The sequence below is a fragment of the Magnolia sinica genome, chromosome 8 (assembly GCF_029962835.1).
Source record: "Magnolia sinica isolate HGM2019 chromosome 8, MsV1, whole genome shotgun sequence".
NCBI classification, from domain to species: Eukaryota; Viridiplantae; Streptophyta; class Magnoliopsida; order Magnoliales; family Magnoliaceae; genus Magnolia; species Magnolia sinica.
The window spans coordinates 7,195,176-7,204,943 of record NC_080580.1 but is presented as its reverse complement, the minus strand read 5'-3'; positions in this window follow the sequence as shown (position 1 = coordinate 7,204,943).

Here is a 9,768-nt window from a genome sequence, read left to right as displayed (position 1 = left end):
GGGGTTGGGTGGATTAGAAAGGCCGATTACCTAGCACCTTTCCTGATTTTACGTTGCCTAATCCGGCCCATGCCAGCTTTGTCCAAGACAAGATTGCTTCTAATTAGATGGGGAAGGTCAGAAGACCTGAGATAAAGATGATCGGAGGAGCCGTTGCTAGCGAGATTAGTAAGACCATCCGCCACAGAGTTCCCTTCACGGAGCGTATGAGAAAACCGAATGTTCAGGGCTTGGGTTTGCTGATGTATGTAGCCAAGGAAGTACCAGAGGCTCGAGCCGCACGAGGAGGAAGGGGAAGAAGCCATGTCAAAGAGATTGCGGGAATCCGTCTCAACAATAATAGCTAATGTTTTGCACAGATGGATGCCGTCTGCCATAGCACGGGCTTCAGCCACCATGTTGGAGACGTGGCCAAACCAGTTGTGGAAAGCGAAGATCATGTTTCCCCAATGGTCGCGACAGACGCCTCCCCCACCTCCTAGCCCAGGATTGCACTTGGCAGAGCCATCAACGTTCAACTTGATCCAATTATCAGGTGGCATAACCCACTTGACAACGGAGGCAGTCATGGAGGAGGAGGGGGCAACAGGAATCGATTGGGAGCCTCTGAGGACTAGGTCTTGTCAGGTGGAGTGGTCGATGTCATGGAGAAGCGTCCCTATCTCAATGAGCCGGTTAGAGATTCTGAAAATGGTATCGTCCGCCTTAAAAGTCTTATTCTCAAATCTAGCGTCGTTCCTATGCATCCAGATTTCCCAAACAATGATAGGAGGGGCCAAGCCTATAAGAAAACAATGCAAAGAGGAATGAGAGGCTATAGTGGACCATTGATGAATGATGGTTTGGATGGACTGGTTTTGAGTGGTTGGCATGTGGAAGAGGTTAGCGAAGTGAGTCCAAACCGCAGTTGCGATCTTGTTGTGGGAGAACAGGTGTTGGATATCTTCGGAGTGGGCCTAGGGATTGAAAGGGGCGTTGATGGTGGGCCTGTAGGAGTACCTGCAAGAGGTGGTTGAACTGTTAGGGGATGAGGGGTGGTTGGGCCGAAAAGCTTGGGAATGGGAGAGGGATGATTGCCGCAGGGCCGCAAGGGGGTTGTGGGGAGGGGGGCTGAGGCCATATTTTGGGATGGGATATGGAAGGTGAGGTGATGCTGAGACCTAGGAGGTAGGGTCCTTGGGCTGATTAGTTGCGGGCTGCCGAGAGCATTTTGCCGGAGTTGGGATCAGGTGAAGAGGTCAGTGCCAAGAGGGGAGAAGAGATCGCAGTAGGAATATTTGGAGGCAAGACTGATCCCAATGCGTTGGACAACCGCGTCAACAAGGACTGTCGAGTGCATTACCTTCCAACAGAAAATAGTTATCTTGGGAGGGATGTACTGGTTCTAGGCCCAGTTGGGCCATCTTTGCTTAGGCTGAGATGAGCGGAGACTGGGCCATGCTGATTTAACAGAGAACTTGCCGTCCTTAGAGAGGTTCCAGCAAAGCTTGTCCTCTCTGTCTATGAAAACTATACCACATTCTGAAATAGCTTGGATGGCGTGAAGGGGGGGAGGAGAGAAGCTGCCTGGGAGAGATTTCAGGTGCTGGACGAGTCCCAAAATTCAGAAACAAGCATGTCTCTGAGAGGGGGCTGAGGGGGAGTGGTGGCTGCATGAAGGAGGAGGCCCTTTCCTATCAAATTTTGGAGCCAAAATTTGACGTTCCCGGAGCCAATTAGCCATCTGGAATTAAGGATGCAAAATTGCACGTTTTTGTTGACGTCCTTCCAAAGGGTAGAGTCGCTGCTCCTGCTTAGGCGGAAGAGGGGTTCAGCTAATCGAAAGTTCTTCGCTGAAATAAACCTAGCCCATTGGGATTTCCCCTGGAAGAGTTGTCAAGCCATCTTACAGCGGAAAGCTTGCATGGCGTCACGCATTCGATGGAGCCCAAGACCCCCCTCCTAGGTTGGGTACAATATCTCCTTCCAGCTGACCCAGTGATGGCGATTGGACCCTTCTGAGGATCCCCAGAAGAAAGAGGCCATGGATTTCTCGATGTGATGGATGGCTCTAATTGGAATGTTGACTGAAGAGAGGATATGCATGGGCATGCTAGCAAGGACGTGCTTAATGAGAACCATCTTAGCAGCTTGGTTAAGGAGTTTAGCCTTCCATCTGGCAATCCTGTGTTCGATTTTCTGAATGAGGGACAGCATGTGGCGATATCTGATCCTCCCTTTGAGTAAGGGAACACCGAGATAAGAAATGGGGAACGAAGCTCGCTGAAATCCTGTCATTCTTTCAATCTGCCTCTCTCTATTGAGAGGAGTTTTCCTAGGAAGAATGAAGCTGCTTTAGGAGAAGTTAATTTTCTGGCCTGACTCATTCTCATAGGACTTGATGAAAGCTAGCAGCGAGCGGATTGAAGAGAGTCTGTCATTCAAGAAAATAATGGTATCATAAGCAAAAAGAATGTGAGAAATGATGGGGCAGCTTCTAGGGAGATTGTAGGGGAGGCATCTCCCCGACAGGAAGATGGATTTGAGGCCTTGACTAAGGACCTCCGCCGCAATGATGAAGATGGCCGATGAGAGGGGGTTCTCCTGACGGAGACCCCTAGAAGAAGGAAAGAAACCATGCGGTTTTTCGTTGATGATAATCGAGAACCAGCATCCTTCCCAATATTGCCTAGCCAATTGGACCCAGGACGGATGTAAGCCAAATTTAAGAAGGATGGCGCATATGAACAGTCATTCCAACTTGTCATAGGCTTTTTCCATATCAAGTTTCATGATGATATTGCCACCATGCACTCTACGGTCGGTATCGCTAAACATTTCTGAAGCTATGGAGATGCCCTCCACAATGGATCGGTATTTGATGAACGCACTTTGTTCTTTAGAAATGATTGAAGAGAGGACCTTGGACAGCCTGGTTGCTAGAATTTTAGAAAGGATCTTGTGGATGCAGTTACATAGGCTAATGGGGCGATAATCAGGGAAGGAGAACGCATTTTGCATATATGAATGATTTTGTGAATGATTTGCATATATGAATACAAAAAATAAATTGTATGTTAGGCACTTAACTTAGATCACACACAATTGTAATTTTCACATCTCACATCTTAGACTACTTTACATAATTAGTTGAATTTTTTGTATCCTATGCAATTGGACCCATGTGCCTCATTGATTTAAATGGTGAATTGTTTTATTGATTCATCTTCTCAGTCACACCGTTTTGCTCTGGTGTGTAGTATATTGTATTGTGTCTCACGATCACTTCATCCTTACAATATTGATTAAATTCATCTAAAGTAAATTCTCTGCCGTTCTCTGTCCTTAGAACCTTTACCTTTGGACTTGACTGCTTTTCCACCATAGCTCTCCATTGCTTGAAATTGGTAAAACATCAGATTTATTTTTCATGAAATAAACCCATGCTTTCCTTGAGTAGTCGTCAATTAATGTGACGAACCAAAACAACCCTCCAGCAAAAACCACAGGCGACGGTCCCCATACATCAGAATGCACATAATCAAGAACACCCTTGCATACATGTTTAACAGACTTAAAAACTAACATTGACTGTTTACCATATATACAATGCTCGCATATACTTAAATTCAAAACTTTAAAAGCTGGAATTAAACAACAGTCAGAAAGTACCTTTATACCATGCTTGCTCATATAGCATAGACGTGTATGTCACATTCGTGTAGGCGTAGAATCCACTACAAATGCTTCAGCTCCACCCAATGAAGTACTTCTAATCAAGTAGTAAAGGTTCTCCTTCCTATGTACCTTCATAACAACGAATGCCCCTTTTGAAACTTTAAGGACGTGATCAAAACCGGTGAACTTACACACAAACGTCTCGAGTGCTCCAAAAGATATCAAGCTCCTCCTTACATCAGGAACGTGTCTCACCTCGATCAAGGCGCGCTCCATGCCATCAAACATCTTGTTGCCCACTGATCTAATACCCACTACATTACAGGCATTATCATTACCCATAAATACCTGGCCACCATCGAACTCTCTATAACTCGTGAACAAATTCCGATGAGAAGTCATGTGATATGATGTCCAAGTATCCAAAATTCACTCATCTCTACGATCATGAGTGCCCGACCAAGATACTGACAGTACGTCACTTCCACTTGTACCTTCATTAAACTTAGTAGTATTGGCTTTCCTAGAAGAAGCCTCTGATATCTCTTTTCTTGCCTTAGAATTTGTACAATCCTTCTTCATATGTCCAAACGTCTCACATTCCAACACTTTAACTTTCCCTTACCCTTGCCCTTATATTTGGATCTCGATCGAGAAGATACTGTGTCCCACTCAGAATTCTGCCCCCTCATAAACAATGCATCGGTAGAGGCGCCCATGTTACCCTTTTTATTTCTCATTGTCTTTCCTTGAATGGTTGAGATAACAGTATCAACACTAAAAGACGTTTTATCGATGTACAATGAGTCATTGAAAGACTCATACGTAGCTGGGAGAGAATTCAACAAGATACGTGTCTGATCTTCATCCTTAACTGTCTCCTCCACATCCAGCAATTTACAAATTATCTTATTAAAGTTGCTAATAAGGGCTCCAACATCACCTTCATATGTCATCTTTAGATTGAATGAGTACAACTTCAAGTGTAAGCAATTTTCAAGAGATTTCTTCACATAAATGTCATCTGACTTTGCCCATAAACTTGTTGTAGTTTTCTCTCTCATGACATTATAAAAAACCTTATCTGTTAGGCACAATTGGATGAAGGTTCTCGCTTTCTTATCCAACTTGTTTCATTCGTCATCTTTCATAGATTCCGGTCGCTTTTCAAGGATCTTGTCCAATCCTTGTTGAACTAATAGGCCAATCATCTTGATATTCCATAATTCAAAATTATTTTTCCTAGAGTACTTCTCAACATCGAACTTAGGATTATATGTCATTGATACTCTACTTTCATATTCAACATGCGCTCCAATGACTGCTCCGATATCATTTGTTAGGGACCACGGAAGTACACAGAGATAAATTAAGTAAAGTATTCTAATAGCAACAATCAAGCACAATCCCAAAGACTCATAATTTAACGTGGAAAAACACTTACGAGAAAAAACCACAGCACAAAGCGATAGATAGCACTATATATGAAAGAAGAAATTACAAGAGATAGAGAGAATACCTGATTTGAACAAGCCTCAAATCTCCCCTTGCAAGCCCTTGAAACCACTAAGAACGATTTAGAAACATCTTCGATGCCCTTTGATCCTAATTACATGCCTATATATAGCCTTAGGAAGAAATCGAAAACAAATCCTACAGATATACAAATCTACGTAACTTTGCGCAATCCATTCAATGTCACTTTGACAGGACTTCAATGGCATCGACAGACTGTCGATGGCATTGAACCCACTTCAATGGCATCAAACTAACACCAAAACATTCCAGTGACTAAACATCTAAATTTCAAATTTTTCTGATGCCATTAAACAGGCCTTTGATGTCATCGAAACTAACTTCAAGGGCATCGAAGAGGCATTTGATATTATCAAAACTAACTTCGATAGTATCGAATAACCTTCAATAGCATCGAATAGGATACCGAAGTATCCAGCAACCAACATGAGAAAATTCAAAATTTTCCGATAGCATCGAGCAACACTTCAATAGCATCGAAATCTGTTCGACGACATTGAACTAACATCGACAGGCCTGTTGATTTACAGATTTAAGACATCTATCAACAATTGTGTCAGCCAAATTTTGCTCCCATTTTCATAATCAATCAATCCATACGGTGTAATTATTTAGATCTCCCTCTTTCATTCATCACGTAAAGAAAAAATGGTTAGAAATGATAGGGCTAGTGGATAGCCGACTGGATTTATAAACAATTATTAACCCTACATTTAAAGCAGTAAGAATCCAGATTCTTAAAGTAAAAGACAAGGTGTGTACGAAGATTTAATCAGTTGTTAAAAGTCCAAATGTCCGTAGGATTGTACATTCACGTCTCGCACCATTTAAGATTGATGCACGTACGGTGAGTCTAGCATGAATTATTGAATTATCAATTGGGTTCATTCATGCATTGGGTTTTTACCATGTGTGATAATGCTTTATGAAGAGTTAAAGACAAATGCAATCTGCATCCCTTATATATATCCGTTATATGTTTGCCTTCATGTCGAGCTTAAGTAAATAAATGGGCTGGATTGCTATTTCGATTGCTCTAAAATGAACCACGTTCTACCACTGCCAACATCCCAAATACAAGTGGGCCACTAGCAAATGTGCCATAATTGAAAAGTTAATCCCAAATACAGTAGATGTATCTTCCCATTCTTTGATAAGAGAAATTCTAAACAAGGGAGAAATGTAAGGCCAGGATAGCAGGGTGAGAGATCTCGAATGGGTCAGACAAGAATCTCAACAGTTTTTTGAGACACGGGACATCAGGAAGACTCTTTCAGACAAGACCCGGGAGTTGTCCAGGGAGAGGATATTAATCAACCACCTCCATCAGGTTCGGATGAGAGAATGGCAGTTTGTGGGGGGACCCCAGCAGGTTAAAAAGAGAGCAGGGAAGGGTGTTAGAGCAGTAAAAACGGGGCTTGTTTTGGATTATGTGGACTGGTACGAAAGGTTGAGAAGGCTGAAGTGCATGCCATGAATTCAGGATGTGTGACTGATGAATAGTTACCTGGTTAGTGTGGAATGCCAGTGAGTAGGGAATGCAACCACCATCAGATTATTACAGTGATTTATAATAGCCACAATCCATCTCTAGTAGTAATTCTTGAGTGGATGCGGATTAACTACTGACAGGTTGAGTAGCCAGACTCGCTACTAAAGTGATGTCACCAAGTTCTGTGGGGGGCCACCATGATGTATGTGTTGTATCTATACTGTCCATTTTAGGGTGTGATCAAAAGAATGAGGCAAAGCCAAAGCTGGAGTGGACCCACCACAGAAAATAGTGGGGAGAGTGACGACGTCACCAAGTTTTGTGGGGGGCCACCATGATGTATGTGTTGTATCTATACTGTCCATTTTAGGGTGTGATCAAAAGAATGAGGCAAAGCCAAAGCTGGACTGGACCCACCACAGAAAATAGCGGGGAGAGTGACAAGGTCACCAAGTTTGTGGGGGGGGCACCATGATGTATGTGTTTTATCTATACTGTCCATTTTAGGGCGTGATCAAAAGAACGAGGCAAATCCAAAGCGAGTGGACCCACCACAGAAAATAGTGGGGAGAGTGACGCCCATCAAAGTAGGAAACGGATTGGCTACTCTCCATGCCACCAGCCCGGTGGCTAATGGTTGGTTTTCTGTGGGCCCCACCATAATGTACGTGTTTCATCCATTCCGTTCCTCTATTTTTATAGATCATTTTAGGGCTTGATACGAAAAATGAGAGGGATATAAATCTCATGTGGACCACACCATAGGAAAACAATAGTGATTGGATATCTACCATTAAAATTCCCCTATGGCCTAATGTACTGTTTATTTGACATCCAATCTGTTGATTAGGTCATACAGACACAGATGAAGGGAAAAAACAAAGATCGACTTGATCCAAAACTTTTATAGCCCCAAAAAGTTTTTAATGGTCAACATTCATTCAACACTGCTTCCTGCAATGTGGTCCACTTGAGATTTTGATATACCTTATTTTTGGTCTCAAACCATAAAATGATCTAAAACAATAGATGGAAGGCATGGATGAAATACATAAATAATGATGGGGCCCACCGAGCACCCACCACCAGCCATTGGCCAGTGTAAGGGGAGTAGCCAATCCGTTTCCATCAAAGTGACGTCACCAAGTTTTGTGGGGGCCACCATGATATATGTGTTGTATCTATGCTATCCATTTTAGTGCGTGATCAAAAGAATGAGTCACATCCAAAGCTGGAGTGGACCCCACCACAGAAAACAATGGGGAGAGTGACACCCACCGTCGAAACCTTCCTATGGTCCACCGATGTTTATTTGAGATCCAACATATTCATAAGTTAACACAGATATTAAAGAAGTGAAAACACATATCAGCTTGATCAAAAACTAATGTGGCCATTATAAGTTTTTAATGATGGTCGTGGTTTATTTGTGATCCAACATATTCATAAGTTAACACATATAAAACACAGATATCAGCTTGATCGAAAACTATTGTGGCCGTTACAAGTTTTTAATGATGGTCCTGACTCTCTCCACTGTTTCCTATAGTGAGTTCCACTCCAAATTTGAATCTGATTCATTCTTTGGCTTGTGCTTTAAAATATTTTCTCCAAATGGGTGATCAGGGTGGGTATAAAACATACCTCCAGATAATTAGGTGACGTCACTTCAGTTAGCTACTGACAGGTTGAGTAGCAACGTAAATTTTTATTTTTTTTTATTAGCTCGTTAGTACACCCCATTGTTCACACTACACTGTTAGCCATAGCTACTGACAGGTTGAGTAGCAACGTAAATTTTTATTTTTTTTTATTAGCTCGTTAGTACACCCCATTGTTCACACTACACTGTTAGCCATCCGGAATCGATGCCGAAACCTAGCGTTGAAACGAGGTATCTTTCACTGATTCTACCACTTGAGCTATGGATCAAGGTTGTAAGTGACGTAACAAGTTATTTGGCTCTACTATGATGTATAGGCTTTACAATGATGTATGGTGTATAAGTTGTACCCACGCCATCCATCCATTTGAATAGATCATATAATTTTATGGCACGGTCCAAAAGAATGAGGCTGATTCAAAGTTCCAGTGGATCACACCACATAAAACATTAGAGATTGAACGCTTACCATTAAAAACTTCTAGCGGCAATAGAAGTTTTCAATCAAGCTAATATTTTTGCTTTTCCTTCGTTCACGTCTTTGTCAACTCACGAACAGGTTGGATATAAAATAGGCATCATGGTGGACCCTAGAAGGTTTCAACAGTGGTCATCACTCTCCCCACTTTTTTCCGTGGAGTACACTCGTGCTTTGGATCTGCCTCATTCATTGGCTCACGCCCTAAAATGATCCCTTCCAAATGAATGGATGGTGTGGATACAAAACATACATAATGGTGGGCCACAGAACTTGGTGACGTCACTTCAGTACGGAGTCTCGCTAGCTAATCCGCGTCCATGCTCGTCGATGCTCATCGGTGCCGTGGGTAAATTTGTTCCCCGAGTTTCCGCGGGTGGGGTCTACCCACGCCCCTTTGCTGCTCTCTCCTTCCCTTAAATCCCGGTGAGCCGTCCAAAGTCCTTTTGTTTACAGGGAATGTGGTTTTTGCCATCTTGGGATATATTATTAAATGGTATCCACCCATCATATAAACGGTTTGGACCATTAATGGAATATAAATCAAATTCAAAAGCTCAAGTCTTGTAATGTGTCGGAACTAGAAAACCGGATTTAACGACGGACTATTAATAGTCCACGTGGCTCTTTGTGCCAGTAGGGCTTTCAATGGGCCAAGCCGGGGCCGAGCTGACTTTCCAAGCCCGTGCAAAAGGTGGAACGTTGCCTCAACCCGACCCTGGCCCATGACAGACCAAACCAAATAATCCCGAGCCTGGCCCCAGATGTTTATTTGAAGCCCATCCCTAATCGTTGTAAAGTGCCCATTAGGTCATGCAATGCACATATCCATCATCAACAGTCGGACCCACCAGATTTAGCTTAATCTCACAGCTCTGGTGTGAAGGGGTGGAAAACATGCTATAAATCCAACCAAGGTGGATATTTAGATATCTAGGCCAT